Raw genomic sequence first — 15,965 nt, forward strand, 5'->3', positions numbered from 1 at the left:
TAAATATTATAAAAATATTTAACTATGTTTATTACATTTATAAGTATTATTTAATTTATTTTACATCTTTTTTTAATTATAAAAATGCTATTTTTTAATTACGATATTTTTGATATCAATATTTTTTGGGGGAAATTTTTGTACTTACCTTGTTGGAGATAGGATGTCGATATTGTTGACATCGATAATTTTGTTGCGATATTTTTGTATGCCGATATTTTGTATATTGACATTTTGCCAGACATTCGAGTCATGTGACACCTGCGTGCCCTAAAATCACTGCTGAGGGCTGTGCAGGGCAGAGACAGAGTACACCTGCAAGGAGCACTGAAAGAGAAACACAGTCTGCAGTGAGAGCAGTGACCGGGGCAGTGTGCAGTTACCAGCAATCTGTAGTGACCAGAACCATCTGTATAGAGGGAAAAGAGGTGCCCAGAGAGTATGCCAAGGTTGTATGATGGGAAATGGTTCTGTTTTCGGGTTCAGGGCTGGGCGGGGGCAGTTTCAGGGCTAAGGCCTAGGGGAGGGATTTTTAGTTTCAGCGTTCTACCCACCCCTCCAAGAGAAAGCAAGCCAACCTTGGGAGTGCCACCGAATCAATGCCCGCTCCAGCTACGATGGAACCAAACAAGAATTAATACAGCACTTGGTTGTGGCAATTGATTTTTCATTACAAGATGGAGCCCAATCCACATTTTCCTCTTCAAATTAATGTCTTGCTTTGTGCCGGCCCCAGTGCACTGACTTGTCAGAAGCTTTCAGAGTGAAGGGCGTGAACCAGGCAAAAGCACATCAGTGCATCCCAACTGCGCGCATGCCATTATCAAGCATAGGCCTTTACCACACATGTAAAAGTTTGACAATGCATATATTTTTACTAACCATGCCTTTTCAATGAAATTAACGTGGTAAAGGCATGCGTGGTAAAGCCATATTCATGGTAAAATTTTCTCTGTAAATGCATGCTTGGTAATGACGCATGCGTTGTACAGCCGGTGAAGTAAAGGCATGCGTAGTACTTCCACGCATTGTTCCATCATACAACCCTAAAGTGCTACATGGAGCAATAGGAGTAGCTCTGGGATTTGAGGCCAGGATTGGCCGCCATCCATGGAAACCTACCAACCACAGACACTTTCTAAAAGTAGACAACCAGGGGATTTCAGGGTAGTGTGCCTTGTGTGGATCGCATGAGTATCAAACTGAAGTCAATAGGCTTCCATTGACTTTGGTTTGATCATTCCTGGTACGGGCACTAGGCCCAGCTACACAAGTTGGGCAGCGTTTTTATCAGCACATTTCCTTCAATGCTGGGTGGTAGGAATTTTGTGGATTCCGAGGGTTTCCATCACAGAAATGTATGGAAAATGCATGATTTAAGGCAAAATTTGAGGTATGCAAGGCACTACGGATAAAAAAACCTCATAGGCTCCAGGCAAGTCACAATATCCTGGATTCCCCTAGGTGTCTAGGTTTTACAAATGTGTGGGTTTGCCAGGTTTCCTTAGGTGCCGGCTGAGCTAGGGCCTAAAATCCAAAGCTAGCCACTTTGCAAAAAATGGATCAGTTTGAGTGGAAAAATGTGATGTATCCAGGTTTTGTTTTGGGCCTTTTTTGTCACGGGCACTAGGCCTACCCACACAAGTGAAGTACCATTTTTATCGAGAGCCCTAGCGGAATGTTTGGTAGAAAGAATTTTGTGGATCCCCACAGATTCCAGAACTTTCCATAAAAAAATGTGAGGAAATGTGTTTTTCTTTTCAAAGATTGAGATTTGAAAGGGATTCTGGGTAAAACAACCTGTTGAAAGTCACACAAGTCACCGGTCCAGGGAGAACCTGGCATGGCAGGTCGGGCTGGACTGTTCCCATGAGGCACAGGGTCAAGACTGATTTGCATATGGTCAGGTCTAAACTGGGGTGGCATGGTGAGCAAAAGAATGATGAATTTAACCCAGATCTCTAGACTGGGGTGACTGTTTTGATTTGTTCTGCATTCCGTCCATCAATTGTTTGTCTTTCAATTTAAAAATAGAAGCAGTCATAGTATCTACCCAGTGTGGAACTTCCAAGGATGGACAGCCATTATAGAGGCTGGTCCCCCACTGCAGTTTTTGGGTTCAGGGTTGGGCAAGGGGCATAGCGGGGTGGTTTTAGGGCTCAGGGCCAGGGAAGGCATTTTAATTAATTGGTAATTAATTGTAATACGTTTTTTTTCTGTTATAAGACATTATTTAATTGTTCAATATTTGTTATTTGGTCATTATTTTTTGATTGTTAATTAATATTAATTAAGGTTGATTTATTTGTATTTATTATTAATTTATTGTTAATTAATTATTCATTGTTAACTACGTTTTATATTATATTTTGGTATTTTTAAATAGTTTATAGTTATTTATTAATTAATTCATTAATTTATTTTGTATTTTAATTATTTGTAAGTATTTTAAGTATGTTGTTTTTAACTTCTACGCTATCCAACACTTTCCCTACTGTTGCACTCACTGGAGTTGGAATAGTAATTTTTACCCCTACGCTATCCAACACTTTCCATACTGTTGCACCCTCTGGACTTGGAATAGTAATTTTTACCCCTACGCTATCCAACACTTTCCCTACTGTTGCACTCTCTGGAGTTGGAATAATAATTTTTACCCCTACGCTATCCAACACTTTCCCTACTATTGCACTCTCTGGAGTTGGAATAGTACTTTTTACCCCTACGTTATCCAACACTTTCCCTACTGTTGCACTCTCTGGAGTTGGAATAGTTCTTTTTACCCCTACACTATCCAACACTTTCCCTACTGTTGCACTCTCTGGAGTTGGAATAGTAATTTTTACCTCTACGCTGTCCAACACTTTCCCTACTGTTGCCCTCTCTGGAGTTGGAATAGTAATTTTTACCCTTACGCAATCCAACGCTTTCCCTACTGCTGCACTCTCTGGAATGGGAATAATAATGTTTACCCTCCCGCTATCCAACGCTTTCCCCCCTGTTGCACTCTCTGGAGTGGGAATAGTAATTTTTACCCCTACGCTATCTAACTCTTTCCTTACTGTTGCACTCTCTGGAGTTGGAATAGTACATTTTACCCCTACGCTATCCAATATTCTCCTTACTTTTTTAAATTTGTTTTATATTTTTATTACATTTTTTTATATTATTATTTTATGTGTATAGATGTATTTGTAATTTATAATATTTGTAGTTATTTATAAATTATTAAAATAATTATTAAAAGTTATTATTAAGCAAGTATATATATTATGTATTATATGTATATGTTTAATTTCTTTTTTATAACATTATGTATATTAATTATTAATTTTAAATATTATAAAAATATTTTAACTATGTTTATTACATTTATAAGTATTATTTAATTTATTTTACATCTTTTTTTTAATTATAAAAATGCTATTTTTTAATTACGATATTTTTGATATCAATATTTTTTGGGGGAAATTTTTGTACTTACCTTGTTGGAGATAGGATGTCGATATTGTTGACATCGATAATTTTGTTGCGATATTTTTGTATGCCGATATTTTGTATATTGACATTTTGCCAGACATTCGAGTCATGTGACACCTGCGTGCCCTAAAATCACTGCTGAGGGCTGTGCAGGGCAGAGACAGAGTACACCTGCAAGGAGCACTGAAAGAGAAACACAGTCTGCAGTGAGAGCAGTGACCGGGGCAGTGTGCAGTTACCAGCAATCTGTAGTGACCAGAACCATCTGTATAGAGGGAAAAGAGGTGCCCAGAGAGTATGCCAAGGTTGTATGATGGGAAATGGGTCTGTTTTCGGGTTCAGGGCTGGGCGGGGGCAGTTTTAGGGCTAAGGCCTAGGGGAGGGATTTTTGGTTTCAGCGTTCTACCCACCCCTCCAAGAGAAAGCAAGCCAACCTTGGGAGTGCCACCGAATCAATGCCCGCTCCAGCTACGATGGAACCAAACAAGAATTAATACAGCACTTGGTTGTGGCAATTGATTTTTCATTACAAGATGGAGCCCAATCCACATTTTCCTCTTCAAATTAATGTCTTGCTTTGTGCCGGCCCCAGTGCACTGAATTGTCAGAAGCTTTCAGAGTGAAGGGCGTGAACCAGGCAAAAGCACATCAGTGCATCCCAACTGCGCGCATGCCATTATCAAGCATAGGCCTTTACCACACATGTAAAAGTTTGACAATGCATATATTTTTACTAACCATGCCTTTTTAATGAAATTAACGTGGTAAAGGCATGCGTGGTAAAGCCATATTCATGGTAAAATAATTTTCTCTGTAAATGCATGCTTGGTAATGACGCATGCGTTGTACAGCCGGTGAAGTAAAGGCATGCGTAGTAGTTCCACGCATTGTTCCATCATACAACCCTAAAGTACTACATGGAGCAATAGGAGTAGCTCTGGGATTTGAGGCCAGGATTGGCCGCCATCCATGGAAACCTACCAACCACAGACACTTTCTAAAAGTAGACAACCAGGGGATTTCAGGGTAGTGTGCCTTGTGTGGATCTCATGAGTATCAAACTGAAGTCAATAGGCTTCCATTGACTTTGGTTTGATCATTCCTGGTACGGGCACTAGGCCCAGCTACACAAGTTGGGCAGCGTTTTTATCAGCACATTTCCTTTAATGCTGGGTGGTAGGAATTTTGTGGATTCCGAGGGTTTCCATTACAGAAATGTATGGAAAATGCATGATTTAAGGCAAAATTTGAGGTATGCAAGGCACTACGGGTAAAAAAACCTCATAGGCTCCAGGCAAGTCACACCATCCTGGATTCCCCTAGGTGTCTAGGTTTTACAAATGTGTGGGTTTGCCAGGTTTCCTTAGGTGCCGGCTGAGCTAGGGCCTAAAATCCAAAGCTAGCCACTTTGCAAAAAATGGATCAGTTTGAGTGGAAAAATCTGATGTATCCAGGTTTTGTTTTGGGCCTTTTTTGTCACGGGCACTAGGCCTACCCACACAAGTGAAGTACCATTTTTATAGAGAGCCCTAGCGGAATGTTTGGTAAAAAGAATTTTGTGGATCCCCACAGATTCCAGAACTTTCCATAAAAAAATGTGAGGAAATGTGTTTTTTTTTCAAAGATTGAGATTTGAAAGGGATTTTGGGTAAAACAACCTGTTGAAAGTCAAACAAGTCACCGGTCCAGGGAGAACCTGGCATGGCAGGTCGGGCTGGACTGTTCCCATGAGGAACAGGGTCAAGACTGATTTGCATATGGTCAGGTCTAAACTGGGGTGGCATGGTGAGCAAAAGAATGATGAATTTAACCCAGATCTCTAGACTGGGGTGACTGTTTTGATTTGTTCTGCATTCCATCCATCAATTGTTTGTCTTTCAATTTAAAAATAGAAGCAGTCATAGTATCTACCCAGTGTGGAACTTCCAAGGATGGACAGCCATTATAGAGGCTGGTCCCCCACTGCAGTTTTTGGGTTCAGGGTTGGGCAAGGGGCATAGCGGGGTGGTTTTAGGGCTCAGGGCCAGGGAAGGCATTTTAATTAATTGGTAATTAATTGTAATACGTTTTTTTTCTGTTATAAGACATTATTTAATTGTTCAATATTTGTTATTTGGTCATTATTTTTTGATTGTTAATTAATATTAATTAAGGTTGATTTATTTGTATTTATTATTAATTTATTGTTAATTAATTATTCATTGTTAACTACGTTTTTAATTATATTTTGGTATTTTTAAATAGTTTATAGTTATTTATTAATTAATTCATTAATTTATTTTGTATTTTAATTATTTTTAAGTATTTTAAGTATGTTGTTTTTAACTTCTACGCTATCCAACACTTTTCCTACTGTTGCACTCACTGGAGTTGGAATAGTAATTTTTACCCCTACACTATCCAACACTTTCCATACTGTTGCACTCTCTGGAGTTGGAATAGTAATTTTTACCCCTACGCTATCCAACACTTTCCCTACTGTTGCACTCTCTGGAGTTGGAATAATAATTTTTACCCCTACGCTATCCAACACTTTCCATACTATTGCACTCTCTGGAGTTGGAATAGTACTTTTTAGCCCTACGTTATCCAACACTTTCCCTACTGTTGCACTCTCTGGAGTTGGAATAGTTCTTTTTACCCCTACACTATCCAACACTTTCCCTACTGTTGCACTCTCTGGAGTTGGAATAGTAATTTTTACCTCTACGCTATCCAACACTTTCCCTACTGTTGCCCTCTCTGGAGTTGGAATAGTAATTTTTACCCTTACGCAATCCAATGCTTTCCCTACTGCTGCACTCTCTGGAATGGGAATAATAATGTTTACCCTCCCGCTATCCAACGCTTTCCCCACTGTTGCACTCTCTGGAGTGGGAATAGTAATTTTTACCCCTACGCTATCCAACTCCTTCCTTACTGTTGCAGTCTCTGGAGTTGGAATAGTACATTTTACCCCTACGCTATCCAATATTCTCCTTACTTTTTTAAATTTGTTTTATATTTAATTACATTTTTTTTATATTATTATTTTATGTGTATAGATGTATTTGTAATTTATAATATTTGTAATTATTTATAAATTATTAAAATAATTATTAAAATAATTATTAAAGGCGTGGCTTGGCGGGCGAAGATGGCGGTCGCAGCCTTGTAGAGCTCCCGCCGGCCCGGACTTAATTCGATCATTTATCCTGACCCCCGAGCCCACTGTTGGTACCCAGTGATTGCTTTCGATCTGGTGAAGTCTCCTGTCTACTTTGGTGTGTCGAGCCTGCATTTCTTCCCTTCCTGCGATCGGAGGGAGGCGGCGGCGAAGTGCGGCCTGGTGGCCGGCCGGAGACCGGGGTCCTCGAGTTTCGCGACGCCTGGCGGCAGTTGCGATCTGGCGGGTGCGGGTGGCATCCGCTACGCCGGCCTTGGCTCATCTCATTGGCTGCAATCGTCTGGAGGATCGGGACGGTGCCATCAGCTCCTACCCATCGGCTCTCCCCCTGTGTGACCAACGAGCGGAGGCGGTGAGGCGTGGCCCCGCGACAGTCTGGAGACGGAGGTCCTTGAGCCCCGAGGCGGCCGGTGACGGACTGGCGGACGGCAGTGGCATCCGATCTGCCCCTCCTGGCCTGGCCCGTTTGCTGCGGCTGCCCACAGACCACGGACCCACAGCTTCTTCCATTTGTACTCTGGACAGCCGCTCGTGGGGACGAGTGCGGGTGCGGCCTGTCCCACCTGGGTGACGCCGGGACCTCGATTTTCGTGACGCCCGATCACGGTGGCCGGCCCGCATTCCTCTCTGGGGCCTCATCTGGGCCGTCCCGCTCAGGACTTGTGACAGTGTCCGAGGGTTCGGGGGTGGTGTCCGCCCTGCCTAGCGTGTGCCATGACCAGGGACAGGGGAGGTGGCCCGCCTAAACATGGCCCCATCGATAAATTCACCGGGCCGAGTGGTGGCACCGGGGCGGCCGGTGGCAGCGGTGGCCCTGGGCCGGACAATGCAGCTATACTGGCGGCCATCACCCAGTCCCGAGACATGCTCGATGCCAAGATTGGAGCGGTTGGGGCGGATGTCACGCTCCTGCGCCAGGACCTCCGCAACGCGGTGGAGCGGATCGCTGGGGCTGAGACCCGTATCACGGAGACCGAGGCGGACATTAGTGGCCTAAAGAAGCGACTGGCGGAGGTGGAGAGCCTCCAAAAGACACTGGCGGCCCGCGTGGAAGATGCAGAAGGGCGCGCGCGGCGCAACAACCTCCGCTTCATTGGCTTTCCAGAGCGATGCGAGAAGGACAACATGGAGCGGTTCCTAACCGGGTGGCTGGAAAGCTGGCTCCCCGAAGGGGCACTGTCTACGTGCTTCGTGATTGAGAGGGCACACAGGGCTCTGACCCAGCGGCCGCCGGAGGGCGAGCGCCCACGGCCTATTATCGCTCGCCTGCTGAACTACCATGACCGGGATGTTATCCTTCGGGAGGCGAGGAACAAGGGCTCGCTCGCCTTCGAGAATCATACTATCATGATTTTCCCGGACTACACGAAGATGGTGCAGCAACAGAGGCAATCTTTCATGGACGCCAAGGCTAAGCTTAGGGGCCTCAAGCTCCAATACTCGCTTCTGTATCCGGCTCGCCTGCGAGTCATATATCAGTCTCGGACCCATTTCTTCGATTCGCCGGAGGAGGTGTTCCGCTGGACCGATGAGGCGGTGCGACTCAGGCCCCATGCCCAGCCGGGGCTGGATCCGGGCAGGTCCCAGGGATCGTCGCCGGAGCGGACGGATCGCCCGAACAGGAAGGGCCGCCATCGGAGGTCTCGTTCCAAGAAGAGATCGGCCTCCGCCAGTGCCTCGCAGTCGGGTGGTACCCGGGACTCGGAGCATTCCGACGTGGGCAGCTGAACATTGCTGGGTCTACACGCACTTTGTATGCTGCATACTGAACTGCCCTGCTTTGGCTGGTGAGACTGTTTCATTCTGTCCTTGATGTGCCAGTCGGTTCCCATGTGAAGACTCCAGTTATTGCCATGGGGACGCAGTGGGGCTTGGGGGGTACCGTTTGTGGGCCTCAGACCCTCACAGATGTGAGTGTTGTTGGGGGGGTGGTGTGTGTGTCATTGTGGGGTTGTTGGGATCCATTGGTATGGCGGGCCCTGGGTCCTCTGTTTTGGACCCGGGTCTCTCCATGCCGCGACAGATACTTCAATGTTTCCTGAGGTATTGGGGTGGTGGGTGTGGGGCGTGGGGGGGAGTTTTGGTGTTGCGCTTGTTGGGGGGGTTCCGGGTTGGGAAGGGGGTGCTGAGTTTGCGGGCTGGGGGGGTGGGTCCACACATGTCTGAGGCTTTGATTTTTATCAGTTTGCGGGTTGCACCAGGGTGGGAGGGAGGGCCGGATTTTGGACTGTGCATTGACAATGGCTGATACTGCGCTTATGTCTCCTTCGAAAACCCTGCGGGTGGTGACATGGAATGTGCGGGGTATCCTGGATAAGATCAAACGTGGGGCTGTGCTGCGGTGGGGGAAGAGGGAGATGGTGGATGTACTCCTGCTCCAGGAGACTCATATGCTGGGCTCCAAGGCCCTCAGCCTCCAGAGGTTCGGTTATCAACAGGTTTACCATGCTGGCTTTGCGAGGGGATCACGGGGGGTGGCCATATTGGTACATCGTAGGGTGGCCTATGTTCATGAGAAGCAATGGATTGATCCTCAGGGTAGGTTTGTCTTTATTCAAGGCCTACTGGGTTCCGAGCCGGTGGTCTTTGGAAGTGTTTACGCCCCTCCCCCCCTGCAATGGGCATTGTCTGAGCGGCTATTCGCGCTGTGGGACGAAATCCCCGAGGTCCTGACCATGGTGGGGGGTGATTGGAATGAGGTCATGGATGTGGGCCTGGACCGCCTGCGGCGAGTGCATGTAGTGTCTGACCCCCCCCGCGGCTGCTCCCACCCGGTTGTGTGCGACTGTGCGTAGTCTGGGCTGGATTGATGTGTGGCGGCATTTTCATCCCGCAGTGCGGGCCTACACGTATGTATCGGCGGTGCATGGGTCCTTCTCGAGGCTCGACTATTTGTTTGTACCGGGTGCCTGTCTGAGCCGTATCAGGGATGCCGCGATACTCCCCAGGGGCCTCTCGGATCATTCCCCTGTCCAGGCCACCGTGGCCCTCCCCTCTAAACGGCAACCCTTTCGATGGCGTATGTCCGCCTGGCACCTGCAGCGGCCGGAATACGTGACGCGTATGCGCGAAGCGATCGATCATTTCTGGCGCGAGAACTTAGTGGGGGGTGTCGATGCCATTGTTGTGTGGGAGGCACTGAAGCCTACGATATGGGGCATTGATATAACTTGGTGTGCGGCCGCTCGGCGGGAGCGTCGGGAAGCCATTGTGACTGCCGCGGCCCGCGTGGAGGAGCTGGAGCAGCGTGGTCGACTCGGGGGTGACGAGGGCGTCGTGCGACGGCTCCTGCAGGCCCAGCAGACGTATGCCTCGGTCCTATACGAGGAGGCCCGACAGGCGTGGCTCGCCACGCGCAGCAGGGTGTACCAGTGGGGCGATAAGTCCTGCACCATGTTGCATAGGCTTTGCCAGGCGACCTTCCAACCCCTAGAACTGCCCGGCCTTGCGGCGGAGGACGGGTCGGTCATGACCGACCCGGGTTTGTTGGCGGCTAGCTTCGCCCGCTACTACGAGGCACAATACGCTCCTCGTGACCCATTGGTGGAGGGCGAAATTGCCTCATACTTGGACGACCTACTTCCACAGGCAGTCCCGGATGAGACTAGAACGGCCTTGGAGGCCCCGCTTACGTCCGAGGAACTTGGGGAGGCCCTTGGCCAGCTGAACACTGGGAAGGCGCCCGGCCCGAGCGGTTATCCTGCCGAATTTTATAAAAAGTTCCACGTCCAGCTGGGACCCCACTTCCGCAACGCTCTGGAGGCAGCGCGGTCTAGGGGCGAGCTGCCACCCGACTGGCGCCACGCCGAGATCGTGGTCTTTTTAAAGCCGGGCAGGGCGCCGGACCGGCACGACTCTTACAGGCCGATCTCCCTCCTCAACATCGAGGCCAAGATTTTGGCGAAAGCCCTGGCGAACCGCCTCCTACCCCACATCGCCGACCTGGTCCACCCTGACCAGGCCGGGTTCATGCCGCGCAGGGCCACCCGGCATAATATCCGGCGGGCACAGGCAGCGATCGACGCCATGGGTGCTAGGGATGAACAGGCCGCACTCCTTCTTGCGGACATGGACCGAGCCTTTGACTCGGTGAGTTGGGCGTATTTGTTCACCTTGCTGGCCCGCCTCAATCTAGGGCCTGTCTTCTTGTCCTATATTCGTCTCCTGTACACCAATGTTACGGCGTCGGTCCGTGTAGCCGGTGGGGTCTCTGGGCGCTTCCAGATCGGACGTGGTACTCGACAGGGTTGCCCGCTGTCCCCCTACTTGTTTGCCCTGGCCATGGAGCCCCTGGCGGCGCGGATCCGAATGGATGCCCATCTACGTGGCTTTGTCTGGAACGATAACCTAACAGATAGGATTGCACTCTATGCGGACGACGTACTCCTGTTCCTTACTAATCTGCGGCGCTCGGGTCCCCGAGTTTTGGAGATCATGCGGGGGTTTGGCGAGGTCTCGGGGCTTCACCTTAATTTGTCTAAATCGACCCTGTGGATTCTGCATGGCGGAGTGGTTGCCGACCCTTGGGCCGCCGACTTGCGCGTGGCGACGGACGGCCTGAAGTATCTGGGCATCTTCCTTTCGACCTCGCGAGCCGTGGCCTGGACACGCAGTGTCCTACCGGTATGGGACCGAGTCCAGACTGATGTCAAAACATGGTCCAGGATGCCCCTTACAATCTTTGGGAGGTCGGCCATCTTTAAGATGGTGGCGCTGCCGAGGCTGTTGTACCAACTCCAGAGCTTCCCACACCCTATTGGCATGGAGTGGTTCCGTCAGGTGAACTCTGTGCTGAGCCGCTTCCTGTGGGATGGCGGTGCAGCCAGGGTGGCCCTGAGAACGTGCTTTCTGTCCACATACTGTGGCGGCTTGGCCACATCCGACCTCCTCTCCTACTATCAGGCGTCACACCTGCTTGTCCTCAATGACTGGTGGTACGGAGATAGGAGTGACCCGGCCTATGCCCTGGAGAGACATCTCATGGGAGATCGTACGCTCCACACCATTCTTTATTCGGCCCGTATGCGCCGTGGGTTGCCGTCGGTAACTAAAGTGGTCTTTGCAGTGTGGCGGCAGTCTCTGCGCCGCATGGGTTGGTGGGGCAAACTGACAGATGAAACGCCGCTGTGGCACAATGGCATGCTCCCGGAACTGGCGGCTCTGGCCGGGTTCGAGGGTTGGGAGGCTATTGGAATTACACAACTGGGCCAGGTCGTATCGGGCACCACCCTCAAGTCCTTTGAGGACCTCCGTGCGGAGTTCCAGATGCCTCACTCCCAGTTCTTCCGTTACCTCCAGCTGAGGCATGCCCTTGCCCCGAGCATCGCCGGCCTCGACTCCCTGCCCGAGTTCAGCCCAATTGAGGCGAAAGTGTTTATGGGAGACTTGGGAGACAAGAAGGTTTCTAGGATCTATCAGTCCCTTGTTACTCACTGCTCCTCCACTCTCAGCTCCCTTCGGGAGGCGTGGGAGGTGGACATGGGCGCCCTGGATGAGGACGATTGGAGGGAGGCGCTGGAGTCCCCGCGCGGCACCGCTGTTGCGGTTCGGCTCCGCCTGATACAATTCAAATACCTGCATCGTGCCTATTACACACGTGAACGCTTGTGGAAGGCTGGTTTGATTGCGTCATCGGAGTGCCTGCGTTGTGGGGAAGTGCCTGGCTCCCTGCTGCATACGGTGTGGTCGTGTGGTCGCCTGGCTGGATTCTGGAGGGGCGTATGGAGTTGCCTGGCTGAGGTCCTGGGATGGGATCTTCCTCGAACCCACCGACTAGGCCTGCTGCATATTATGGAAGGGGTTGGGGGTAACATGTATAAGAGCCACCTATTGCTCCTGGGCCTGGTCGTGGCCAAGCGTGACCTGGCTCGGGCCTGGAAATCTGTGAGGGCCCCCCCCCTGTCTGCATGGAAGGCTGGGCTGGACTACTTTATGGGCCTTGAGAAACCGGTCTTTGAGGCGCGGGGCTGCCCGCGCAAACATTTCAAAATCTGGAAGCGGTGGGCCGACTACCGCGGCCTGTCCTTGGAACCCCCAGCGGAGCAGGAGGAGGACATTTGATCGCAGTGACATTTCTGGCCCGAATGGCAAAGCCCTGGTTGCATTATACCTGATTCTTCTATGTATACCGTCTTTATGTTGCCTCTGTACATGTGTGGTGGGGGGGGTATTGGGTAAGGGTGGGGGTGTAGTTGGGGTTGGGGTGGGCTGTTAGGGCATCTTTAAAGCTGAGCTTCGCCATTTGATTCATGGATTACCAAGTATGTCACCATTGCATTGATACTGTTGTGGGGATCTTGGTGTGTGAAGATACCACATTCTTAATACTCTTCTGCTCAATAAAAATTGGTTGTGAAAAAAAATAATTATTAAAAGTTATTATTAAGTAAGTATATATATTATGTATTATATGTATATGTTTAATTACTTTTTTATAAAATTATGTATATTAATTATTAATTTTAAATATTATAAAAATATTTTAACTATGTTTATTACATTTATAAGTATTATTTAATTTATTTTACATCTTTTTTTAATTATAAAAATGCTATTTTTTAATTACGATATTTTTGATATCAATATTTTTTGGGGGGAATTTTTGTACTTACCTTGTTGGAGATAGGATGTCGATATTGTTGACATCGATAATTTTGTTGCGATATTTTTGTATGCCGATATTTTGTATATTGACATTTTGCCAGACATTCGAGTCATGTGACACCTGCGTGCCCTAAAATCACTGCTGAGGGCTGTGCAGGGCAGAGACAGAGTACACCTGCAAGGAGCACTGAAAGAGAAACACAGTCTGCAGTGAGAGCAGTGACCGGGGCAGTGTGCAGTTACCAGCAATCTGTAGTGACCAGAACCATCTGTATAGAGGGAAAAGAGGTGCCCAGAGAGTATGCCAAGGTTGTATGATGGGAAATGGTTCTGTTTTCGGGTTCAGGGCTGGGCGGGGGCAGTTTTAGGGCTAAGGCCTAGGGGAGGAATTTTTGGTTTCAGCGTTCTACCCACCCCTCCAAGAGAAAGCAAGCCAACCTTGGGAGTGCCACCGAATCAATGCCCGCTCCAGCTACGATGGAACCAAACAAGAATTAATACAGCACTTAGTTGTGGCAATTGATTTTTCATTACAAGATGGAGCCCAATCCACATTTTCCTCTTCAAATTAATGTCTTGCTTTGTGCCGGCCCCAGTGCACTGAATTGTCAGAAGCTTTCAGAGTGAAGGGCGTGAACCAGGCAAAAGCGCATCAGTGCATCCCAACTGCGTGCATGCCATTATCAAGCATAGGCCTTTACCACACATGTAAAAGTTTGACAATGCATATGTTTTTACTAACCATGCCTTTTCAATGAAATTAACGTGGTAAAGGCATGCGTAGTAAAGCCATATTCATGGTAACATTTTCTGTGTAAATGCATGCTTGGTAATGACGCATGCATTGTACAGCCGGTGAAGTAAAGGCATGCGTAGTACTTCCACGCATTGTTCCATCATACAACCCTAAAGTGCTACATGGAGCAATAGGAGTAGCTCTGGGATTTGAGGCCAGGATTGGCCGCCATCCATGGAAACCTACCAACCACAGACACTTTCTAAAAGTAGACAACCAGGGGATTTCAGGGTAGTGTGCCTTGTGTGGATCTCATGAGTATCAAACTGAAGTCAATAGGCTTCCATTGACTTTGGTTTGATCATTCCTGGTACGGGCACTAGGCCCAGCTACACAAGTTGGGCAGCGTTTTTATCAGCACATTTCCTTTAATGCTGGGTGGTAGGAATTTTGTGGATTCTGAGGGTTTCCATCACAGAAATGTATGGAAAATGCAAGATTTAAGGCAAAATTTGAGGTATGCAAGGCACTACGGGTAAAAAAACCTCATAGGCTCCAGGCAAGTCACACCATCCTGGATTCCCCTAGGTGTCTAGGTTTTACAAATGTGTGGGTTTGCCAGGTTTCCTTAGGTGCAGGCTGAACTAGGGCCTAAAATCCAAAGCTAGCCACTTTGCAAAAAATGGATCAGTTTGAGTGGAAAAATGTGATGTATCCAGGTTTTGTTTTGGGCCTTTTTTGTCACGGGCACTAGGCCTACCCACACAAGTGAAGTACCATTTTTATCGAGAGCCCTAGCAGAATGTTTGGTAGAAAGAATTTTGTGGATCCCCACAGATTCCAGAACTTTCCATAAAAAAATGTGAGGAAATGTGTTTTTTTTTGTCAAAGATTGACATTTGAAAGGGATTCTGGGTAAAACAACCTGTTGAAAGTCACACAAGTCACCTCATCCTGGATTCCCCTAGGTATCATGTTTTAAAAAATGTACACATATGCTAGGTTCCCCTAGGTGCTGGCTGCGCTATGGCCCAAAATCCATCAAGGGGCTTAGGATGTAAGAGTGCTCACTGAAAAAATGTATTGTACGTATTTTACTCGTTTGGTAACTTTGTGTTTTATGATTTTAATTGTCTAGAATCAGTCCTGATGAAGGCATACTAGAAAAAAGCCGAAACGCCGCGTCGACCTTTTGATTCTTTGATTTTTTAACATTGTGATGATCATATTTATGGATAAATGTTTTTAATGTGTTTTTTACATTGTGCAATGTGTAATAAAATTTAATACTGTGACCAAACGTTTGTGTTGATATGCTTTTAATCTAAGAGTATCCCATATATGTGTGCACTTAATAAGTGAATGTACTAGTTTGATTACATATATTAGAACTAATAGCCCATAACATTGTCAATGTCCTAGACCTGCCTTTCGAAACCCACGTACGTGCAATTTTCCTAAAATTATTTTAAACATAAATATTTTTATACAGCAGAATTTCTCTCAATACTGAATGTAAATGTTGAAATAAGGGTGTACTCAATTTGCCTTCCCCAGGGTTAAAAATACCCTCATTCATAAAAAGTGATACCCATTGGTTCCATACCAAGAGACAACATCTTGTCCCACGAACCCGGACGTCTGTTCTTTCTTTAATGCCAAAATCCACAGCTACCCACTTTGCAAAAAACGGGTCTGTGTTTAGTGAAAAAATGTGATGTATCCATGTTGCTTTTTGGGCCGTTTCCTGTTGTAATCACTAGGCCCACCCACACAAGCAAGGTACCATGTTTATAAGAAGACATGTGAGTACACAGAATAGTAGGATATTTGTTATTACCAACTGGATTTTGCTGCATTTGTGCTTACCAAATGTGAGTCAGTATGTAAGATAGAAGACATTTTGAAAAATACCCTTTAAATAATATGCTCCAACGGGTACCCAAAGATTCAGAGATGTCCTAATAACCACTGCTTCCA

The sequence above is a fragment of the Lissotriton vulgaris genome, chromosome 5, assembly GCF_964263255.1.
Source record: "Lissotriton vulgaris chromosome 5, aLisVul1.2, whole genome shotgun sequence".
Lineage (NCBI taxonomy): Eukaryota > Metazoa > Chordata > Amphibia > Caudata > Salamandridae > Lissotriton > Lissotriton vulgaris.